Consider the following 24,852-nt stretch of genomic DNA (forward strand, 5'->3'; position numbering starts at 1 on the left):
CGCACAGCGGTCATTGGGTGGTACTACTGCACAATGGTACTCTTGCATTACGGAAAGTCTTTTGCTACAAATGTGTCACGTTTTTGTTTTTCGTAGTTACTTGTTATTGAAATACTCGCGTAGCCTATACTCCCGGAGACAAATTCCTTGTGTGTTCTACATACTTGGTCAATAAAGATGATTCTGATTCTGGAAACAGTGCAGCCCAGGGAACCACCATGCAATGAAGAAAAGACTGTTGGCCACAAATTAATTGCATGTTTGGTTTGTGCTTATGTGGGAAAAAAAGTGTCATTCTTTCAGCAGTTTATTGAACAGGACAAGCAGCCCAACACACATATACAAATGACCTCAAGACTTTTCATTAAAATCTTTCATTCTGCTTTCGTAAATGTAGGTCAGTGCTTCTGAGAGTGAGCGAAAACCCAGCATTGATGAAACGTGATGGGACAGGAGCACACTTGGAAGAATTATGTAATTGCGTCCAGTCATACCCTCACACATAGCAGATCCACACTGGGGTTGTTTCCACATCGGAAAAGGAATGAGCTGGAGAGACAGAAGCAAGAACAAGAGAGATCCACAGCACGCTAGGTTGGGCAGGAGCGCCGTTGCCATGGCGACCGGCAGCTCCTCCATTGGTATTTGAAGCAGGGGAGTGGAATTACTGCGGAGGAAGGATCTTGTTTGTTACACATCTGGGGTTGGATAATATGGTAGAGACTGCCATAAGCCCCTACCTACCCAACTGTGCCCCCTTGGCGTGAGCGCTGTTATTGGGAAACATGATTTTCAAATACCGTATCTTCCACACTAAAAGGCGCACGTAAAAGCCTTCCATTTTCTTAAAAGTTTACAGCACACCTTAAAATCCGATTCGCCTTGTGTATGGTCATTACGGCAATATTTCGACCCCAAAATGACGCCTTGCTGGAGACATGCTGACAATGCAGAGTTCAAATCTAAGGTGGGTTATGCAGTTGAGCATGGAAATAGAGTTCAACATTAACGAGTCAATGTTATAACTTGCTTTTGGTTACATGAACTGTGTCACTGCTTTATTAAATACGTTTTACTGACATCTGATCTTTCTGCTGGTGTTTCCTTGAGCGTAGCTCCATCTAGTGGATGGATTGTATTGTAAAAAAATTACAAAATAGGCCATTCGTTGAATGTGAGCCTCATAATTGAGAGCACCTTTTAGCGTGGAAAATACGGTAGGGTTATCTAACGAGTCCACAAAAACTAAATGGAAATGAATGCAAATGCCTTTCATCCGTTCTAGCAATCCGTTCTAGCAACCCACCCCCCAAAGGGTTATCTATCTATCTATCCATCTATCCATCTATCCATCTATCTATCTATCTATCTATCTATACATATATAGCACTCCATAGCATATGACTTTATAAAAACATCCATCCATCCATTTTCTGGTAATGATGTAATTAAATGGAATTAAAAAGAGTGAAACAACTTTTGTCACACCACATCAATTGAATGGCCGGCGCGCTGCTCCTTCTGATGTGCTTGCTTTGGCCACCTGGGGGCGGTCGAAGACAGACAGACAGACAGACAGACAGACAGATGTAATATTGATTGAGACATCTAAAATATATCCTCACTCAACTCGTTGGTACGCCACAAATAATTGTTTCTGTTGGTACTGTTGTCTACTTATGTTGCTGCACCGTTTGTGAGCAATCCGTTGCTGAAAAGGTTAAAACACCACAACATACAACAGATGCTATTTGCAAGAAAAGAAGATATTAGCTCTCATCTCTCAATTTCTCGTTTTCCACCAATCACACATCACAAAAATACTGCAGTAGCATTGTTTCTATTTATAGTATAATGCCCCAATGAATGAGGATGATTCTAATAAAAAGAGCAAATCACATGAATTGCAATTGTTTTGCTCTCGGCTCTGCTTTTGTGGAGGTCATCTTTGTTTGTATTACTCTTGTTTTGGTTTGGAATGTGAAGATGTGATTCTGCCGCGATCAGTACAGTGGTGGATCTATTCTAGTCAGGTGCCAGGTTGAGGGCACAAGAAATTCTAAAAAATACTTGACTTTATGCTTCATCACCGGGCTGTTTTTTAAAATCTGTATGTAATATGTAAAACGAGAAATTGTTTTTCATTTCTTTGCCTTCAATTATTGATTGGCTTTGGCATGTTGCTGTTAATATATTGAAGGTTACGAAGTGACAGTTGCATCCATTTAATTTTTCTTGATGTGGTCCTTCAAAGAAAAAGTTGTTACAGCACTTATAGAAAGGAAAAATACTTGCGTAACATTACTCGGGCACACCATCAATTACTTCATTGTTGGATCTCTGAGATATTGTGTGTCTTCCATAATAAACATCCATCCATTTTCTATCCTGCGACAAGGGTCGCGGAGGGTGCTTGAGCCTATCCCAGGTGTCTTCAAGCAGTAGGCGGGGGACACCCTGAACTGATTGCCAGCCGATCGCAATCGCATAGACGATCAACCATCCGCGCTCAAACTCACACCCATGGGACAATTTTGAGTGTTCATCAACCTGCCATGCATGATTTTGGAATGTGGGAGGAAACCGGATTATGCAGAGAAAACCAACGCAGGCACGAGGAAAGATGCAAACTCCACCCAGGAAGGCCGAAACCGGAACCAAACCCTGCACTTCTGCACTGTGACATGCTAACGATGTCGCCCAACATGTCGCCCAACGTGTCGCCCCATAACAAATATTGAACTCATAAATAAATTATACGATCGCTGTGACAAGCTGGCAACCACTTCAAGGTGTACCTCCCCTGCATTCCAAAGACAGCTGGGATAGGATCTAGCACACTCGCGACCCTCGTGACTATAAGCAGCTCGGATAATGGATAGATGGATGGATGGATAATAACATCATATTGTTTTGAGATAAGTGTATTTCACTAATTGAATACATACACAGCACTTCATGTATATGTGTGTCTTGTGATGTGTTTCTCAACTTCAAGTATATTAAAGATTTTGTCACGCCACACCACGTCATTCTGAAAATCCTTTTTTGCATCAGTGCAATGCCTCACAGAATATATCATTGCTAATCAAGTGAGCATCATTGCTCAGAACTATTGGATGTACATTATGGTATACATTAATGGTGCTATATAGGCGATAAATTATGTTTATAATTTAAATTTATGTTTATAAACACTACAAAATGGCATTACCACGACATAGCACACAATATAATGAATAAAGAGTGATGCCAAACATCCTCCTTCATTCTATCTCTTTGTGTCACTCTCACCGAGTGCCAGAACGTTTCTCTCTATCATGACAGACATTCATGTTGTTTTGTTGGACTCGCAGGAGTAAACATGGTAGTTGAGTGAGCACGTTTGATTGGTGTTCTTTCCCCCCCACCAACAACAGCAACGAAAGAGAAAGCAACATTTCCAGACCTGACACATGATTATTATTATTATTATGCTAAAATATTTTATATATTGTTTTAAGGCAGCACACTGGCATTGTCCAATGTGGCCCAATTTGTTAAGCCAAGGCACATATTTGAAATCTCACTGGACACCACCCTTCCAAAAAAGACACAAAATATAAACAGCATGTACAGATACTTAGAATAATTAATTTCTTGAATGACTTCATCAGGTTAAGGAGAGATTAAAAGGTGCTTCCTTTCCAACATTGGAAAGTACAGCACTGTTTTAAATGAATTTGACTCAACTTTTCCCAACGTCATCACATGGCAACGAGTTGTACTGACGTCTGGAGCTTGTATACAAATTATTAGCTTAATAATGAAATGAAAAAAAATATTATCCTTGTTTTGGTGAAGGAACACTGATGTTTTTCACAGATTTTTAACATGCCCATTCTCTAATAAATTAAGGTGTTTATAATTTGATTTCTGTTTATGTAGAACCACACCTTTCCTTTGTGTTTGAACGTATATTTCTTGGCTTCATTGATGATGCACTTTCGACAAAAAGGCAGTGTTATTACTACAAATTTAAGTGGTTTTTTTTAAAGATTATAATTCAGACTTAATCGTGAAACTTGAGCATCTTCACGTAGTCTACCAACTATGCTGGTATCCTCTTGCTTTAAATGTTGCTACCGTAAATAATTATGGGTAATATCCTTTTGTCAAGGTTTCCACCTTTCCTAAGCTTTTGAAATATTTGAAATATCCTATCATCCAAGAACCGCATTTTATGCACTCTAAGGCGCTTCGGATTATAAGGTGCACCTTCAATTAATGGCCTATTTTAAAACTTTTTCATAGGGCGCACTGTATTATAAGGTGCATACAATAGTGGCTGCGGTTGCGCCATGCATCCACTAGATAATGCAATTATTGATAGAGCTTTTCACAACAGCTTCAGCTGTAACAATGGGAACTGGTCACAAACATGGACATGAAACAAATGGCATTACAAAACAATATATGAAAGCCAAAAGTAATGAAGACAATTGATTCAACAAAAAGGCACACAAACCTTGTGGGCGCACATACACAAGGAGCTAAAAATCTTGCTTTTCTGCTTCTTCCTTCATTTAGTCACTATTTAACTATACCTTTGCTGCTATTATCGTCGTTTCATTATGGCCATCTGATTTAGTGTGTGTTGGCAAATGGACATGTCAATTCGTGTCAGGCGAAACCTTTTTAGGTTACAATTGGTTCTTGCTAATAATCACCACTAGATGGCATAGGAACACTAACAGCGAAACAACTCAAAGGGAAATGAATAAGGAGAGTTATGGTCTCTTTATATTAGGCACATTGGGTTATTGGGTGCACTGTCGGCTTTTGAGAAAATTGAATACTTTTACGTGTGTCTCATAGTGTGTAAAATACGGTAATTCCAGTTCATCTCACTTGAATACAATACAATACAATACACACACACACACACACACACAGTCATTTGTGTCAGGATGCTGCATTTAATGACAATAAAGAAACCGTCACCTGCTTTTCTAATATCATCTAGTTTCGTGTACACGCAAGGACTTTTAATATCTTAAATGTTTTTTGAAAATATGAGAGACCACACGTCACAAGGAGAAAAAATGTCATGCGCAAGACTGCTCTTACAAAAAAGTGAATTCTCCCAAGACTGACCTGTGAAAGACAGCATGGCGCCACAGGGCATCGAAATCATTGGAAAATATAAAGGAGAACAAAGACAAGTAGCATAAGAAATAGAACAGTCTGGGCTAATAATACTTTATATGGAGAGAGAGAGAGAGATAGAGAGAGAGATAGAGAGAGAGAGATATGTCATATTCTTTTTATTCATCTTTCCAAAGTTCCAACATATAAGAGAAAAACTCACTTGCTGCAGTGTCAAGTTTCTTACAAGACACAATGGACTTTGATAAGGTCACGAGAGTGTCCAGTGTACTGGTGTGGCTCGGAAGTGTCTGTTTGGGCGTACAGTGTTGCCAGCAATGCCTCGGGGCGAACGAATTTCCGTTGACCATTTTTTGTGGTTGACTTGGTCAGTTTTTCCCCCCATCCCTATCACCAAACGTATAGCTACATACATACAGAATATACATACACATACACATATACATACTGTACATGCGTACACACAAGTCAAGTCAAGTCAACAGTATTTATAGAGCACTTTCAAACAGCCATCGCTGCATACAAAGTGCTGTACATGGAGCGATTTAACATACACAATAAACAGTAAGACGAAATGGTAATAAAGGCGGTAGAAAGTACCAAGCAGTAAAATCATGCTGAGTCGAACGCCAAAGAATACAAGTGGGTTTTGAGGAGGGCTTTAAAGATGGGCAGCGAGGAGGCTTGCCGAATGTTCAGTGGGAGGTCATTCCAGAGAGAGGGACCAGCAACAGAAAAGGCTCGATCCCCTCTGAGCCTCAGTTTAGTTCTTGGTACTTGTAGCAAAGACTGGTCCACAGACCTGAGGCGCCGGTGTGTAGGGGCGGATGAGCTCAGAGAGGTAAGGTGGCGCGAGATTATTTAGAGATTTGAAAACAAAGAGGAGGATCTTGAAACAGTATATACACCACACCACACAGACATTTATTCAAACAGAAATATGTTTCCACACATTGAAAATATGCCCACATCCACTGAATCAAAATACAAACACAACACTCGTGTGTGTGTGTGTGTGTATATATTATATATATATATATATATTCATTCATTCATTCATTCATCTTCCGAGCCGCTTGATCCTATATATATATATATAGACAGCTGGATAGCTCAGTTGGTAAGACATCGGTTTGGCAGACGGGAGAGGGTGGTTCATATCCCGCTTGGGCAAAAAATGAGCACATAACACCATCCAGTGTGGGTCCTTGGGCAAGATCCTTCACGCTAATGCCGACCTCATACAATGATGAGAGACAATAAAACGAATGACATGCCGGCTCAGACGTCGCCCGGCCAAACAAGGTCTGCGTCAGGTGCTGGGGAACCAGAGCACCTTGATGAAAAATGTGCTACTGGAACAAAGCAGAGATGGGCGAAATGCGATAACATAGCTCTGTTGGAATGCTACTACTCAAGCAACCCTAGTCAGAGGGGTCAGAGAATGTGGGCTAAATGGTTACTTCGAAACACAGTCACGGTTGACCACGAAACAACTAGTAGCTCAGTGTTCCAACATCGACAAACAGCAACTGCTGTCACAACTTGAGATTGATGAGGTACAACGCAGGTTCCATGGTGAAGGGCCCCAGGCTGCCAGATCAGAGGAGGAGGTCATACAAGAGATTGGGAGGCAAGCCCCAATGAATGCAGATGATGAGATTGGGTGGCCAGCCCCAATGAATGAAATGCTGAGCGAGGCAGCAACTGACCTGAAAGCTAAGATCATGGCGAGAATGAAAGCTGGGCAATCTAGAAACCGATTACAACGGCTATGTGAAGTTCCATCTGAAAGTCTCATAGAAAGTGTGAATGCAGCACTGAGGGCGATCCCTACCGTAACGATCACAGAAACCAATGAGCTGATATACGCTTCAGCATCAGTGATCTTGGAGACTCTGGGCTATAAGAGCAACCATGGAAGCCATGAGATACGTTACCCACCATGGAAAAGACGGTTGGAGGCTAAGATCAAGGCGGCCCGGAAAGATGTGAGTCAATTGACGGAGGCCCAGAGAGGTGTGATGAAAAGGCCGATACCCGAGAGGTACATCCAGATGACCATACCTGAAGCACTCGAAACTGCCAAACAAAGGCTCCAAGCCTTGTCCAGTCGCCTAAAGCGGTACACGAAAGAGAATGAGGCCAGACGAATAAACAGGCTGTTCGCAACACAACCTGCGAAAGTGTACGCTCAGTGGTAGGGTCCTAACAACAGCGCTGACCCACCAAGACTGGAAACTGAAAGGTACTGGAAAGGCATATGGGAGAAGGAGGTTGCACATGACAGCAGTGCACAATGGCTGGTGACCCTGAGAGAGGAGCACAGCAGCTCCCTGAACAGAACTCAGTTACCATAACAGTGGCGGACATACAGGAAAGAGTCTCAGATATGAAGAACTGGACAGCACCAGGCCCGGACATGGTCCACACCTACTGGCTAAAGAAACTCACAGCACTCCATGAGCGCCTAGCAGTACAAATGAACCAGCTGCTGAGGGATGGGACTCACCCAGAATGGCTAACCGAAGGGCGCACGACCCTGATCATGAAGGATCCCTCGAAGGGTGCAGCCCCATTAAACTATCGGTCAATAACCTGTCTCTCCACAACATGGAAGCTCATGTCAGGCATCATTGCGGCTAAGATAAGTGGACACATGGATCTATACTGCAGGTCCCGACGTACCAACCTGTGCACAGCTTGGATTGATTACAAGAAAGCCTATGACTCGATGCCACATACACGGATCACTGAATGCTTGGAGTTGTATAAGGTGAACAGGACCCTAAGAGCCTTCGTTGCGAACTCAATGAGGATGTGGAAAACCACACTTGAAGCCAATGGCAAGCCACTTACCAAAGTGTCCATCAAATGCGGCATATACCAAGGTGATGCACTCTCCCCACTGCTGTTCTGCATAGGACTGAACCCCCTAAGCCAAGTAATCACCAAGACAGGCTATGGATACCGCCTCAGAAATGGCGCTACAATCAGTCACCTCCTCTACATGGATGACATAAAGCTGTTTGCTAAGAGCGTAGACTCCCTGATCCACACAACCAGGATCTACAGCAGCGACATCGGGATGTCATTCGGGCTTGAGAAATGTAGTCGGATGGTGACTAAGAGAGGAAAGGTAGTCCGCACTGAAGGGGTCTCACTCCCTGAAGGAACAATAGCAGACATTGAGGACAGCTACAAGTACCTTGGTATACCACAGCCAATGGCAACCTCGAACTGGCAACAAGGAAAGCGGCTACGGCCAAATACCTCCAGCGAGTGAGGCAAGTCCTAAGAAGCCAGCTCAATGGCAAGAATAAGACCCGGGCAATAAACAGCTATGCCCTGCCAGTGATCAGATACCCTGCAGGAATAATAACCTGGCCAAAGGAAGAGATTCAGACCACGGACGTTAAGACCCGAAAACTCCTAACCATGCTTGGAGGGTTCCATCCCAAATCCAGCACCCTGAGACTGTACGCAAGCCGAAAGGAAGGAGGCCGGGGACTAGTGAGTGTGAGAGCCACTGTCCAGGATGAAACATCCAAGCTCCATGAATACATCAAGGAGAAGGCTCCAACGGATGACGTACTCAGAGAATGTCTCAGACAATGGGGAACAGAAGTTGAGGCGCTGGAAGAGGGACCATCATGGGAGGACAAGCCCCTACACGGGATGTACCACCGGACCATAACTGAAGTGGCTGATCTCAAGAAGTCCTATCAGTGGCTAGAGAGGGCTGGCCTGAAGGACAGCACAGAGGCACTCATCCTGGCTGCTCAGGAGCAGGCCATGAGCACCAGAGCCATCGAGGCCCAGATATACCACACCAGACAAGACCCAAGGTGTAGGTTGTGCAAAGAGGCACCTGAGACGATCCAACACATAACTGCAGGGTGTAAGATGCTGGCAGGGAAAGCCTACATGGAACGCCATAACCAGGTGGCTGGCATAGTCTACCGAAACATCTGTGCGGAGTATGGACTGGAAACCCCAAGGTCAAAATGGGAAACACCTCCGAAGGTGGTGGAGAATGACAGAGCGAAGATCCTGTGGGACTTCCAGATCCAGACTGATAAGATGGTAATGGCGAACCAACCAGATATCATGATCATAGATAAAGGGCAGAGGAAAGCCGTTGTAGTGGATGTAGCGGTCCCAAGTGATGGAAACATCAGGAAGAAGGAACATGAGAAACTCGAGAAATACCAAGGGCTCAGAGAGGAGCTGGAGAGAGCCTGGAAGATAAAGGTGACAGTCGTGCCTGTGGTGGTCGGAGCACTCGGGGCAGTGACCCCCAAACTAGATGTGTGGCTGCAACTGATCCCGGGAACAACATCGGACATCTCAGTCCAGAAATGTGCAGTGCTGGGAACAGCAAGGATACTGCGCAGAACCCTCAAGCTTCCTGGCCTCTGGTAGAGGACCCGAGCTGAACCACCCGAGGGGTGAGTTGAGGATTTTATATATATATATATATATATATATATATATATATATATAATATAATCATCATTTAAGTGCAATATGATAAATATGGAAACATTTCGAGTCACTTGACTTCTGAAACACGCGAAAGAGCCTCATTTAAGGGGGCTTGTAAAATTCACCCATGTTTGGACATTCTGAATGGAGTGATCTGTATGTCGCCTGCAACACCTTGTCAGTGGTGAGTACGTGTCCGTGAATGTCTCAATGTATACTTCAAGCTATAGAGGAACAACTAACTGAATGTGCCCCGTCGGTCACGCGACTGAGACTGTTAGGAAAGTGGTGTGCTGTTTGTAGAACTGGGGTGGTAATAAAGGAATGAGTCTAGAGGCGTAACGTGCGTGTGTGGTGCGCGCCAGCCCAGCGTCATCGTGTGCACTGAGAGGGTGACAGCAGTGTGCAATTGCTCAGCGTACAGCTTCGAGTGAACATTGGCTACGAAGACAAACTGCTGTTAGGTCGAGACCCCGATGAGGATGACAAGCATGCAGATGAGCTTCCCCGAGATAGTTTCTGACAGTTTGTGCACACATTCTTTGGTGATGCAAACATTATCATGTTTTATTTATATTTCCTATTTACAATTGTAGCGAGGGGAAAGAAATCCGACTTAACACACATCATACTAGAGGTTAATCATTCAAGGTAATCTGTTCGAGGCATTCGTTCATGGGCCCTTTGCTTTCTCTGATCAAATTCAAACCAATTGTTGGTGTGTTCGCACCTCACTTAATATGAATGTCTGTGATGTACTTAATGAGACACACACACACACACACACACACACACATTTTATTTTTTATATTTCATTCTGTACTGTGTCCAGTTCATTTTTAAATTTACTTGTGTGCATGCAAATACTTTGTTTTTATACTTTCTTTCAAAATGTTGCTGCTGTAAATTGCAAATTTCTCCATCGTGAGACAAATAAATGTTTTCTTATTCTCTCTCTCTCTCTCTCTCTCTCTCTCTCTCTCTCTCTCTCTCTCTCTCTCTCTCTCTCTCTCCCTCTCGCTCTCTCTATGTATATATATATATATATATATATATATATATATATATATATATATATATATATATATATATATATATATATATATATATATATCATTCATTCATTCATTCATCTTCCGAGCCGCTTGATCCTCACTAGGGTCGCGGGGGGTGCTGGAGCCTATCCCAGCTGTCTTCGGGCAGTAGGCGGGGGACACCCTGAATCGGTTGCCAGCCAATCGCAGGGCACACAGAAACGAACAACCATTCGCACTCACACTCACACCTAGGGACAATTTAGAGTGTTCAATCAGCCTGCCACGCATGTTTTTGGAATGTGGGAGGAAACCGGAGCACCCGGAGAAAACCCACGCAGGCCCGGGGAGAACATGCAAACTCCACTATATATATATATATATATATATATATATATATATATATATATATATTTTTTTTTTTTTGGTAGATTTGACCTGGATTAGTGTTCTCATTTGTCTCTTGAAATCCCAAATCTTAATTTTAATCACAGCATCATCAGACCGCAAACTTAGAAAGAAACTTAAAATGACCTCAAAATAAAAACCTCCCACTGCTCCTAACGTATAATAAGACACATACATATTTTTTATATTTTAGTTTGGCTCTTGAAGGACTTGGTAAAATCAGAACTGGACCCTGAAAAGAAAGAAAGGAAAAAAAAAAACTTCCCCACCCATGTCATCGGCAAATCCATGGGGGAATCCATGCTGCGCAATCACTTTTCTGCCTTTTGGGAATATTTGACGTAAAGACCGCATGGTATAGTCCCAAGTGTCTCTGTGGATATTGTGGGGATAAAAGCACCTCATATCCTGGCACTTATCGAGGACCCAGATGGTTTTGAAACATGTTCTTTTTTTTTTTGGTCTCACTTATATCAAATATTTATATTTCTTTATGATAAATATAAAGTACCAACCTGACAACACTTGATATTTTTCCACTGTCATACTCTATAAGGGCCCTGAGACAGCAGAATCCGGGAATTAGTTTGAATATTACCAAAGAGAAAAAGCCTCCTCATCCCCTCGGCTCCTTTGTGTATTATTTATCATTGAGGACTCCTGCCCGGTTTCCCTGGGCTATTTTTACTCAACAACTCCGTCATATTCACTGCAGAGCCCCAATCCCTAGCCGCTCTTTTAACAGCAAGCCTCTATCCATCTGGATCGTGGTTTACATTCTCTCTACCTCAACTCTTTCTTCCATTCTTGGTATGTCTAACCCCATGCCACTTTCCCCTCTTACCATCACTGTCTTACATCCCTCCATCTTTTCTTTTATCCCCTGTCTTGTTCCTCACCACTCGGCTAAACCTTCAGCTCTTTACCCTTGTCTACCACCGTATGCCTTTCAACCATTCATATTAGTGTTATCGGTCCTCCGGGAGGGCGCGCTACATCCATACCCCAAGCTCGGTCGCAGAGCGCCGCGTTTGTATGCGAATCGACTCGCGGCGAGAATCTATCAACCTCCAGTCCGTCGTTTGCTGTTGGACAGCTACGTTGACTGAAGGTTGGAAAACTAAATGAGCTCCTCATCCATACCCTCTGAGCTCGGTTGGGTCAGAAACATGATTTACAGTGGATACTCCAATGAAAGCAAACCTCCCACGAGCATAGCTAGACATGACTACTGATCCGCTGTGTCCCAAATCAAATCATATTGATTAATCATGAAAACTCTCCACATTGCCACCTATTTTCCACTGCCTACCTTTTATTTCATCCTAGATAGCTTTAGATAGCGAACATTACCTCTTGGTGTGGTTCAGAAAAAGAATGATTGTCTTGAAGAGGGCTGATTATCCTTACAATATGACTTCTGAGGCAACACTTGGCTTCTTTTCTACCTATCAGTGTATAGAATCTGACTGTTAATTGTTCTGACTGTGATTGTTTCTGCTAGGTCCAGAGTACAATTTCTTTGCATTTCTTCATGTCATTTCTTCTTTTATTATGGGAAAGGGAACATGTGTTGTATTAAAAAGGTCATGGAAGTTAAGCTTTTCTACGTGTACGCTGGCTACGAGGGGTATAAAATTACATGTAGAGTGTTCATATTTAGATTTTTTTTTGGTACAGATTGTTCAACGCGGGACAGAGGCATAGAGATACAAAATATCTTAGGTAAGAGACGACTTGAGCAAGGGGTTATGAAGTCTAGCAGACTTTTGAATGGAGTCTGAACTCAATAGGCAAATCAGTGCAGCGTCTATATTAATGCAAACTCTGCATCAATCTGTCGTCGTGAAGAAGCAGCTGAGCCGCGAGGCAAATCACTCAATTTACCAGATCTACGTTCCCACCACTCACCTATGTTCACCAGCATGTGAGTGCTGCGTCATGGATACAAGAGTGTCCGGGCTCTCTCTAGAGATGGGATGAGAAACTTGGTCATTGGGAGGTGCTCAGAGTAGAGCTGCTCCTCCTGTGCATTGAGCTGATCCAGTTGAGGTATCGGGTATTCTGTTAGGATTCGACTGTGAGGAGATCCGGGAGGAATGACCCAGGACACGCTGGAGAGACTATACCTCCCAGCTGGCCTGGGAAGGGTTTGCGATACCGCTGGAAGAGCTAGCTGAAGTTGAAGAAACAAAAGTTTGACACCACTACTGACCAACTATACCTTGATGACAGAGTTGGGCGATGAGTTAAAAAAAAAATAATCCAAATTATTTTGACTGTTATTGAAATCACTATTTATAAGGTTATAATTCACTGAATTCAAAAGTTTGTATTTATTCTCTCCCAACACTGAGCCACTCAAAAGTCCATAGCTTCATGCCTATTTCTTCATGCACGTCTAACACTTTATTCTTGAACACTATTCTTTTTGTCGAGTGCGAAATAACCTTGTAATTACAGTATGTGAAATTCAAGCCTCTTTGACTCTCATTCAGCTCCTCATTTTTGCTACCTTGCATCTTTGCACACATTCAAACCGTGAATAATCATCTCCCTTAAATTTGCTATTTGAAGGAATTTCACTCCTGGAGGTCGATGTCAATTTCATATTAGCATCTCAATGGGATTTTACAATGTTTTTAATAGAGCTGGGCAGTCTCACAAAATATATTGCTAAGAAGATTCTATCGTGTCACGTCTACCATCATTTGTCATCTGTAGCAAACTGGGTGAAATAAGCAGAGGTGGGCATTCCATCAGGACTGACGCAGGGTCCTTCACTGGCAGATTCCTTTTGTGCTGACGAATGGCGGGAAATCTAAAAAAAAAGAGGACTAAGTACTGGCAGAAGTGTTTTTTTTCTTTCTGCAGTGTAATAGCCACCACTAACCAAGTATTGACACACCTCTCAATATGTCACTGAAGGATGCATGTTTTGCTGACAACTTACAGAAACACCTTGTTTTTGTTTGCAGGGGCCAATACAAGCAGGATTGCTTGCATCAACTATACAGTATATGGAAATGCTTTATTCTTCGTATAATCCACCAATCACCGAAGAAGTAGAAAGAGAAGAAGTAATGGTCAACGTTTAGCACAAAATAATGCTGTTAGCTGTGTGTTAGTTCTACAATAATATGAGAGTCAATTTAAGAGGCAAGCGGCAGGCCAACAGGCCAAAATAGTTCAACTAAATGCAAGAGTACAAATAAGACTTAAGTTGGGTTTTAAAGATTTCTACACATTGGGCCCTATTTTGGTAGAGTGGCTTCTTTAACATGAAGACTGATTGTGTAATGGTGGTGCAGATGGGACAGTCACCTGCAGGTCATCATGTCACAGTGACTTGCCTGGAGTGCTGATCCTGAGGGAGATCTCACAAGAGGCACCATTCGCATCTCCACTCTGCTCAGGTCTTTGTGCAAGACCACCCACGCATACAACAGCACGGTCTCCTTGGGACAATCTGTGTTTCCCCTTAGAATATCCTATGTTGCATCATCATGTTTCCAGTCATTTTTGGCTGACTGATTCTTGGCCCAGTTCTCGCCATCTCTTGTCACTTTTGCTTGTTAGTTGACATCAAAATGTCTCCCTTCACGTCACATTTCTTGATGTCCATGCGGCCAAACGTTCCTGACACCTGCGTACCTTTGCATTTCGTCTTTCTCCCTCGGAGGGCCCATCCCCTCAACCTCGACTCAGCAGGTTGTCTGTGCTGGTGTTCGTGAACAGGTGATGCTGTTGGGTGCTGCTTGACCCCACTGTGTCACATCAAGTATTTTTTTTTGGGAGAGCGGGTGTGTGGGTGGCTGTCTAGCTGGTTCATTGGGGCTCTCTTGACACTCCAGAATAATGTGGAAGATATGCAATCGCAACTGTCTGTCACATTCATGTTTCTTTTTCCCCGAATGGCTGTTGGAAAGACTGAAAAAACAAAACTACATATCTGTGCCACACATGCTCATTTAGCGCTTTAAAATGCTTATGTGGACCTAACACCTGAACGCTAGTTTATTGTGGCCTGCAAATCTCAATTAGGAAAAATAAAAAGACAGGGAGGCCCATTTGACTACATTTCCTTGATCAACAATTGGGGGAGAGGGGGGGGGGGGATTCACCTTAACCCTTTTATGCACCGATAATGACAACCTGTAACCCGATACCATGATAAGCTGTCCACTGTCGTAACTGCTGTCCCTGAAAGATGATTCTTTTGTTTGTTTGTTTGATTGTTTAAATTTTTTTTACCAATCTTCAACCCACTGCCCAAAAAACGGGAGTTGATTTCTTCTTGAGTGTAACAAGGGAATGTCAAGTGTTGAGTTCTTTGTCCATTGTCTATTGACGGAAAGATGGCAGAAACCTTTAATTGCGACATGTAGGAAATAAATTGCATTATCGGTCTATGATTCCAAACAGATTTCAAGGGTTTTTTACAACAGTGACTGTTTAGAATCTGAAAGTATCTAATCAACTTTAGCAGTGTTGATCATTTAATATCCCATATTCCATTTAAGAGTAGTCGCGGGAACTGTGTTCATATCGACAGACAATGAGATGTGTTTTCCCCCCCTTGCTGGCACTGTTATCAAAGACATCTCGAAACACAAACACTTCACTCCATGCTGGGCCACTGATCACTTGGTAGGATGTAGACAAAACGATTTTCCTGTGCAAAAATACAGGCACTAATTTTGACTAATGTCCCATGCTACACATGCTGATGCATGCTGACAACCCCACAGGCAGACAGACAGACAGACAGATGTGTTCAGTTGTCTCGCACGTATGCCTGACAAGTGTAAGTCTGTGCATGTTTTCAACACTTGTGTTTGAAAAGAATGTCGTTCAAAAAAAACAACTCAAAACAGAAATGTCTTTCCAGTGTCTTGAATTTAAGAAGTGTTTGTTTTCCAAGATTTTGGAGTGGGATTTTTTTTTCTACATATTTAAATGGCATCATTTTTCAGCTATGCATAAAACTATGCATAACACTTCAATGGCTTGGTCTTAGTATTATTATCTAAATAGTTGATTAAAGATCACATTAAACATAAGAACATCGATGGGATAAGAGAAAAACAGAATCCAAAATAAAAAATACATATATGTAACGAGTAGGTGTGGATATGATTGTGAATGGTTGTTTGTCTCTCTCTGTGCCTTGCGACTGACTAGCGAACAGTTCAGGGTGTAGTCAGCTATGTTAGACTCCAGCAGCCCTCCCTGGAATCCTGGTCAGAATAAGCGGTGTTGAAAATGGATTGATGGAAAATGTCAACAAGAACCTACTTTATTTAAAAAAATATATATATGTCCATATTGGTGGTAACTGCTTATTGGAACAAAGGCAAAACTAACAAACACAAAACAGCCACAACAGAGACATCACAAACATATTCACATATTTTATTTCTTAAATAGACAAACCTTGTCGACATAACGGCATTGGCTTAAAACAGTCGTCTCTTTTCAAGTTCTTCTTTAAAACCTCTGGTAGAATACATGATTCAATTCTATTTGCGGCAAGGCCTTATTTTGGACTGTGAAGCATTTTTATGTTTCAACATCACACTCGGACGTCGTCCAAGTGAGACACAAAAGTGATACGTGGATATTCTCATCGCTGTGGATTTGTGTGTGTGTGTGTGTGTGTCGTTTTCCACCACTGCTTCTCCTGAAAGCAATGACTTAAATGTCCAGAAATAGCTGAGCCCAGCCACAAAAACAAGCCTGCGCCGCTTTATTCTCTCCGGATCGTGGGCTGCTCATTTTGCCGTGGAAATAGAACAAACAACACCGATGAAAGTAGTGGCAAATTGGATCATGTGTGGCGTAAATGGCACCTGCTCCCAACTTGCTCCCACTCGCCACTGTAATGGAGTCCATATTGAGGAGGATGTGGAATGGGAGTCACAATGAATGGAAGGTTTTTGTTTCAGTGTAGCCGACAATTGAGTATTTACCTTAAAAGCGGCACAGTGGTCGACTGGTTAGCACGTCCACCTCAGGGTGCAGGGTTTGATTCCGGCTCCGGACTTCCTTTCTGGCATTTGTTTAGTCCTTGCCTGCGTGGGTTGTGGGTCACTCAAAACACATTCACACACAAACAACCGCAAAATAGTCTCACTCAAGCTGTTTCTTTTTTTTTAATCTCTGCAATATGTCTCCAATATTGTAAACTGCAGAGATGCCCAAACTTTTTGGATCAAAGATCTACTTTTCGATCAACTAACCTCACGGGATCTACCCTTACCGGCGCGCGCACGCACACACACACACAAATTTAAGATTTACCAGCTTTATTTTATTTTTTACATATTTTTTTTCGTGAAAATGAGACTGATAAGATGATTAGTGTGCAGTGTATATTAACACAAAAAATATATTACTAACATGTACAAAGACACACAAATGGTTGTTTGTTTTTTTTCTTCTCGACACTCCTCGGATCTACTTGGGACCTGTCTTAGATCTACCGGTAGATCAGGATCTACCTAATGGTCACCCCTGTTAAAGCAATGAAACCGGGTGATTGATTGCAAAGGGAAGAAAATAGAGATCCTCAAAGTGGGTCAGCGTGTTACCATCCCCTTGGACCATACTTTTTGAGAAACACTTATATACAAGAAGCAATTCCCTCAACATATTCAATGTATTAAATATTGCCTCCATTAGTGAAAAAGATTTTCGGGTATTAACGCAACAGGGTTCTGCTCCTGCAAGTACCGGAAAAGATTCCCTACTTGTCTGTTCAATCAACTAGCCCCACCTGCTGTTTGTCATGGTAACAATATCCAGACTCCCCAGTGGCTCGGCAGTATTTGCGGCGGTGTGTCCAATCATTCACTCGAACATCACCTCAAACAGGTCCATTTCAAATCTCCTAACATGTTTAAAACTCATTCACTACCAGCCAATTCTGGACCAAATCTGAAAAGACGTTTAAAACGTCTTTGGGAGTCAATGAGTTAATCCATAATGTATTTTAACTACCATGTTCCAGACATGGTAGATTTATTTGAAGAATTGAAATAATTTGTCTCCATGTATGCAGCATGCACAAGTTTCAAAGAGTTTCTGCCTGGTATTAACCTCTCATTCCCCAGCAGAGAGGAAGGAGCGTGTAAAAACACAAATGAGGCGTCCTTCCTTTTTGGGTGTTTTTGGTGGAAATGTCAAAAAGGCATCACTTGGCCTACAGGTGCACTGCGGAACGACCGGAATAGAGGGAGGAATCAGCAGGGCGTAAAAGTGGACATGGGATTACTTCATGCGGCAGGAGTGATGAGCTGACCTTTCATGCAGCTCCCGAGCGCGCCAAAGCCCAGATAGAAATACTTCAGAGACAGCGGATGAGAAAAACACACACACACACACACACACACACACACACACACACACACACACACACACACACACACACATAAATGCCTCTTCGTGATCATCTTTATTGAAAACTCCCACAGATATGTTTTGCAACATGTTGTCTTATATGTCAGTACCATTGGTGAAACGCATTTATTTCATGTGGAATTGACATTTTGTCTTAAGCCACACCCTAGAAACATAACCCAAACAGGCAACCATCCATCCTTCAGAATTTTAATGATGCTTATTCTTTATTTTATCTTGCTATGCACACCGCCTTGCATCATTCGGCACCACTGGTTGAAATGTTTTCTTTAGCTTCAAGGTTCAAGGTCATCTTTATTGTCAAATATGCTTTATGTATTACATGCTGCAGAGATGAAATTTCTTCCTCTATCCTCCTCAGTGCAAACATGCCGTATATTAAACACACTCATGGGTTGAACTGATGTCAAAATAATATTGAATCCCCCCACACAAAAAGGAGGGAAATCCAATCCTTTACTCAGGTGCATTTGTTCAGTGCGAAAGAAACCCCACCTTTAGAAATAATTCTTTAACATCTAATGATGTGTTCCATAATTATTATTCATCCCTGATGTCAAGACTGTACAGCCCCCTTTTGCCAAGAAAACAGCACCTAATATTCTACTATGTTTCACAAGATGGGAGGAAAAAGAAAGAGGGACCTTTGACCAGTCCTCTTTGCGCAATCATCATCCAGCGGCTTGGGTCCACAGGTTTTCAATGGGGTTTGTGTCTGGGGACTGAGATGGCCATGGGAGGAGCGTTTATATGGCGCAGCTTTCCAACATAACTAAATTCCACCCTCAATAATAAGCGACATGGAACAAGCAACAAACTGACCACATAAAATCCCTCCTCAAAACTCACTTGTATTCTTTGGCATTCGACTCAGCATGACTTAGATTTGTTCTTGATTTTAGTGTTTGGTGCTTTCTACTGCCTTTTATTACCGATTTGTCTTACTGTTTATTGTGCATGTTAAATTGGTCCATGTACAGCACTTTGAATGCAGCGATGGCTGTTTGAAAGTGCTCTATAAATACTGTTGACTTGACTTGACATATACAGGCTGAAAAAGAAAAGTGAATAATAAAAGTGTCTCATGTCCAGCCAGACAAATAAAACTATGACTGCTTTCTCTTGTCATTCGCAGGCTAACACGAAGGCATGTTTTACTTTCATGTTTGTTAAACAGGAACTGGTTAACCCTTTCATGCACTCTGTAACCTGATAACATGATAAGCTGTCTACTGTAGTAACCGCTGCCCCTGAAAGGTTATACACCAGCCCTATGAGAGACTAACATTATCCCGCCAAAGTATGCAGCTTAAGTATTTGACATATTTTTTGCTTTAAAATGCGGTAAAACAACAGACAACGAGAGAGACAGCCCAATCAATATTTGAAAAAAATTGCTTAAAAATTGTATACGTAATTCATGTGTAATTAATGTTATTGCTCATTATGTATTTCCATATGTTGTCATAATTTTACTTTCCTCCTCTGTGTTTATCGACACAGATTGAGTCAATCCTGCAGTAGCATCACAAAAAAGAAGAAGCAAAAAAACAACAACACCATGAAAGTTGATCAGTGAGTTGCTTATTCAGCTGAAGTAATGACTTGATTTTTCAGGCAGAGCTCCTAAGAAAAACGTAGTTTCATGCCCAAATTGTAGAGCTTTTGCTTTCGCTCCGAAAAAGAGTATGCCCTGTTTGAGTACGCTTGACACGTTTGCGGAGTGGTTGAACGGCTGCCTTTTTAAGGCTCAGTAGATCTGGTTGTCACATCCGTGGCCCTTCGCAGCGAAATAGTGCGTTACAAACACACGTTGCACCTGGCCGCTCCGTGCTCGGATAAGCTTCTGCTCCGATATGGCGTTTAGGATGTGACTGTGCGAAACTGCAAACACTCTGACCCAGCACACACCCTGAAGTGGAAGCTCCTCATTACATATTGGACTATCAAAGCAATTTACATCCCCGTTTATTTTTATATCACACATCAAAGAAAGATAGGCGGATTTCACTTTTTTATCTTCGAATCAGAGCAAAATGATGTTTGCTCCTTTTATGTACGTAGAGCATGACCACTTCAAAACTCAGCCAGCAGCGCCATCTGGAAAGTTACCTAAACTGCTTGTTTTTCACCCACATGTTGTATTGGATAAAACGTTGCACTTTGGTTTTCATGCTACTTACACCATGTTGGAATACTCACCAAATGTGACAAGTATGGTGGTGACAATGGATATGCAAGGCAATCAATGACTTTTTCTTTTTAGGAGCATTTTTGCGATTTAGTGACTTCGTTTGAGGAGTTATTTGATTTCCCGATATAAACGCAACTGTGCGATATTTTGGTATTTGAGTTTTAATTTAATACATTTGACTTCACAATAAACAGTTTTATTTCTTAAATTCACCCGACGCACAGCATCAAACTGACACAGTCTGCACACAGACCAGTTGGAAAAAAAGATTTATTTAAAGAAAAGCAAGACGACGGCAAAGTAGTCAACAAAAACCAGGAAAAACTAATGAGGAACAAAAAGCAAGGAAGGAATACCTACCGTGATACACTTAATGAGATGAAATGAATTCAATCTCCCAAACGAGAAAATAAATGGTCAGCGATAAGTGTCTAATATAACTGACTCACATACAACAAAGAAAGCGCTTATTCTGAGTCACAGTTGCACAAGAATGGTGTAAATGACGAAGATAATTTTCATGTCGAGAACATTAACGGCAGAAGTCTAAACATGGGTATCAGGGTACATGGTATGCTCGGCACCAAAAACAATTTTGTTCAACGTTGTCAACACTTTATTTGTGTGTGTGTGTGTGTGTGTGTGTGTGCGTGTGTGTGTGTGTGTGTGTGTGTGTGTGTGTGTGTGTGTGTGTGTGTGTGTGTGTGAAACTGGCAGCAGCCACGAGAGCATTCTAAATAAATCTTAAAGCCCACACACCTCAAAAGCTGCAACAGCCCTTTTTGCACTGCGAACAAGGCAGAGCATTATTACACAACATGACAATCATAGTGTTACACTCTGTGTTCATTGGCGTTGATAACGGTCACACTTAGCACATGATTACCAAAATTGCCTGACAGCTCTCGAAAAAAAATAAAAGCCGTTGGTGATTTGATCCATTAGGGCCAAGTGAAACAGTGACCCACCAGATTCAAGGGTTGTCGTCGCAGTGCAAAATGATTGCAGTCACTTCCCTATTTGCAATTGGCTCTTCACAAATTCACAGATTTTCGTTTTATGAATGTATTTATTTATGTACACTGTATATATTTATTTACATCTCATAAGCGTGTCATGAGTTTTAGGTCATCTTTATAGAGAGTATGTAATGTTCCCATTAATTGTGTTATCATGAACAACTTGTGTTCTTGTGCGTGGTGAAAATGCAAAGCAATAGAGACTGTACTCCAGTTAATGCTGCTATGCAGCCCTCTCCTCATATGTATATTTGGCCTCAAGCAAAAACATTAGCTTGCGTTAGAAGTTCCATCTTGCTCAAGTGTCTCCTCTGTGACGTAAAATAAATAAATAAATAAATAAAACTGCTCCGTTGTAGATAACGGGCAAGTCCGTAGGCCATGAAGGAGCTGCCAGCAGTACCTTGATGCTCTCGACAACATCTCCAACCACTCTTTGGAGCCTTTTGATTTTTGCTTTCGCTTCTCATTCAGGTGCCACGACGGCCTTGTTTTTTCTCCCCGTGTTGCCTCTCTTTGGAGAAGATAAAAGTGGGTCACATCCTCCCTCCTGCTGGTGTCCCTCCCTCCTGCTCCTTGGCACCAAATGGAATTAATTTTAAAAAAAAAAAAAACAGGACTGAATGCAGGTGATCCTGAGGAGGCCAGAGATGGATCGATGGCTCATGCAAACAACCTTCTGGACGTACCGAAACAATACTTGGCTCCCCTTCGAGTGCATCTTATCCGCTTTTGAGTTGCCTTTTTTCTCCCCGCTTCTCTCCTCAACAAGACGCATCGGGTTGCTGTTTTTCCTTTCGTCACGTCTTTATCTAGCATCTCAGTGCCGACCGCCTGCCGCCCAAGCTCAATACTTCTGTCAGTTTCACCTTTTTACTGTGGTTACATTTCAGTCTATACACACACACACACACACACACACACACAAACACACTGCAATTCTTCAACAGTGCTGGAATCACAAAATGCCAGAGGACGAATGATGACTTTTCTCTTGATTCATTTTCCTGTAAAGTCACACATATTACCGTATTTTCCACACTAATAGGCACAACTAAAAGCCTTCCATTTTCTTAAGCTCACAGTGCGCCTTAAAATCCGATGTGCCTTGTGTATAGTCATTGCGGTAATATTTCGACCACAAAATGGCTCCTTGCTCGAGACATGCTGACAAGGATCGGTTATAGAAGAGATGGAAATACAGCAGCGGCAAGAGAGTTCAACGTTAATGAGTCAATGTTATAAATTGCTGTTGGTTAAGTGCACTCTGTCACTGCTTTATTAAAAAAGTATTACTGACATCTTATCGTTCTGATGGTGTTTCCTGTAGCGTAGCAGCATCTAGTGGATGCATTGTAGATTGTGTCTTATAACGCGATGCGCTCAATGTATGAAAAAAACTAGGCCATTCATTGAAGGTGCACCTCATAATCCAGTGCGCCTATTAGTGTAGAAAGTATGGTAACTCATTTTGATAGCCTAATTGATTTTAGTCCAGCACGGTGGCCTGGTGGTTAGCACGTCTGCCTCATGGGTTTTTGGGAGTGAACCCTTGCTTGTTATTGTTGAAGGAGCAGAAGGACTTCGTTGGTACACTCATGTCCTCACAGAAACTGATGTATGATGTGTCTGTGTATTCGACCAGTGTGGCCGTTGAAGTTTCAAAGACGCCCCAATCAATGTAGTCTAAGCAATTGATTTTAAATATTATCCACGATGCACTGTTATAAATGCTTGGAAGACTGGGATCATCTATTTTAATCTTCATCTCGTTGGCATCTTATTTTTTGCATTGCCTCAAAGCTGGAATACAGCCTTTAAAGCCCAGAACAAGTTTTGTTTAGCATTGTGTATGATTTTGATGGTATTCGATTCAATCAGGGCTCTAGGGACTCTGCTAAAACATTCCATTTTCGTGCCCAGTGCAAGTCTTGTGCAGAGCGTGGTCTAACTTGGGTGTTATCATAGATACATGCAAGTTAAAATGGACGCATGCGCCATCATGGGAGTGAATACAGATGCTTTATTTCCTGCACAATAGATACGACACTTGGAGACCACTTTCCATGCGTCGGTTTGTAAGGACCGACACCCCCCCGCCCCCCAAATCACCCCTGCGGCTCCAAGCCATAAATCGCCAGTGGGAAGGGGGGCTTTCTTAAAAAATATATATTCAAGATGACAAGAATAAAAATAGTAATTCATTCAATGAATTGATTTCTACAATGATTAACTCATTCCGTACCAGCCAAGTCTCGAAAGACGTTTTTAAATGTCAATGAGTTAAGAGGAATCGATGGACGCTGTCATATATTTGAGTAAAATACTGTTTGATGGCATAAACTTCACACATCCACCAAAATTACATTATATCACCTGTGCCACAACATTCACTTGCTTTTAACTGAGCGCATGTGATGTATTATTATTATTATTATTATGTGTGCCTGTCTACGAAATTAGAGCCCTTCATGTTATGAAATGCACATTCCCGTGCTCATCAGTTCGGGTTAATTGCAGCCGTAGCATATTTCACATCAAGCCAGTCAGAAAAGAAGTACAACACTTTGAGGCTTGCCTGAATCAAACAACATGTCTTTACTGGCTTCACAATTCCTGCAGATGCAACAAGATTCTTACTGTTCATCCTCTGAAGCCTTGTCAAATGCACGGTGAGGTTTTCTCAGGTCAAAATATGACAATGTCCACCACTGGCATGCAATAACTGGACCGGAACAATCTAGAATCAATATGTATCTAATCTCAATGACCCTTGTTGCCAGTTACCAGTTTCCAAGTACCAGTTTCAAAGCTTAAAACACTTCCCACCAATTGTATACATTTTTTTTTGAGTTGTCAATGCAGGCAAAGTGGCACAACACCTTCCCTCCCCCCCATTGTTGGTGTGAGCAGTCAGTCAGCTCTACGGTATTTCCAATGCAATGTCATGTTTACGAAAGCACCGTCTATCAATCTTTGACAAATGTAACGTAAAAGTGATATATTTCTATATCACTGTCTAAAAGAGAGAGATCCTGTCTATAACTGGCATGAGTCACATCAGCTCGTTTCTGCTCTGACATTACAAAGCGGCGAAGAGCAAAGCAAGTGGTGTACTGCATTTTGATTTGATACAGAA

At 42.0% G+C, this 24,852-nt stretch overlaps 1 protein-coding gene across 2 annotated transcripts in view; it reads left to right on the forward strand.

Moving 5' to 3' along the window:
* slc12a5a (solute carrier family 12 member 5a) overlaps nucleotides 1-24,852 on the forward strand; it is a 176,797-nt gene that overhangs the window by 31,612 nt on the left and 120,333 nt on the right. The window lies entirely within an intron of this gene.

The sequence above is a fragment of the Hippocampus zosterae genome, chromosome 9 (genome assembly GCF_025434085.1).
Source record: "Hippocampus zosterae strain Florida chromosome 9, ASM2543408v3, whole genome shotgun sequence".
Lineage (NCBI taxonomy): Eukaryota > Metazoa > Chordata > Actinopteri > Syngnathiformes > Syngnathidae > Hippocampus > Hippocampus zosterae.